This window comes from Perkinsus marinus (genome assembly GCF_000006405.1).
Source record: "Perkinsus marinus ATCC 50983 genomic scaffold scf_1104296966226, whole genome shotgun sequence".
Classification (NCBI taxonomy): Eukaryota; Perkinsozoa; order Perkinsida; family Perkinsidae; genus Perkinsus; species Perkinsus marinus.
In genome coordinates this window covers 125,831-126,808 of record NW_003204003.1, presented here as the reverse complement: position 1 = coordinate 126,808, position 978 = coordinate 125,831, and positions in this window count along the sequence as shown.

Here is a 978-nt window from a genome sequence, read left to right as displayed (position 1 = left end):
CACGGTTTGATGCATATTCGAGTGGATACTCCGTGCCTGAAGTGAAGTTGGCACTAGTATCTAGTTCCTCCCCCACTCATTTACGTGGGCTTCTTCATCTCCTTTGGTGCGGTTACTGTAGGTACCAGTAGCTGAGAGGTTGGCCGTATAGTCGCCCGTTGAGTTCGAAGTAAACTCCGTGGTAGGGAGAATCGTGGCTTTCGGGATTCCATGAGAGATTGACTCACCTGCAATGTATAGCAGTTCAGTGTTGTGTTGGACTCTGTGTGAACTCGAGAGATTTCTCTGGGTGGGGCGGCTATGCCACCACCTCAGGATATGCCTTAGTGCAATCAATTTCCCCGGGTGGGGCGGCTATGCCACCACCGCAGGATGTGCCTTAGTGCAATCAATTTCCCCGGGTGGGGCGGCTATGCCACCACACCAGGATATGCTTTACGGCAATCAGTTCCTCAGGCGGGACGGCTATGCCATTACTTCCAGATATAACTCAGTACAATCAATTCCTCAGGCGGGGCGGCTATGCCATTACTTCCGGATATAACTCAGTACAATCAATTCCTCAGGCGGGGCGGCTATGCCATTACTTCCAGATATGACTTAGTACGATCAATTCCTCGGGCGGGGCGGCTATGCCACTACTCCAAGATATACCGTAGTACAGAATAATGATGGCCAATCCACCCCTGGTGGAATCCTCATTCGTCTTCATAATGACTCAGCTAGGCACCACAATGATTCATTCAAGCGTTAAAAGATTCATTGTTGACGCGTGAACAACACTGTTAAAGCTAGACGGTAGTACTCTCACGGTTTGCGCGTACCATGACGCACAACGCCAAATCGTGAAGTCATCGCGCTTCGCTCCGCTCTCATCAGCCCAACTCGCTGAACGGAATTGATATGCCATCGCAGGGTTTGCTCGACAATGTCCTACATTGGCAGTCGGGTTCGTGAGGTGGACGGCAGGAAGGTCGT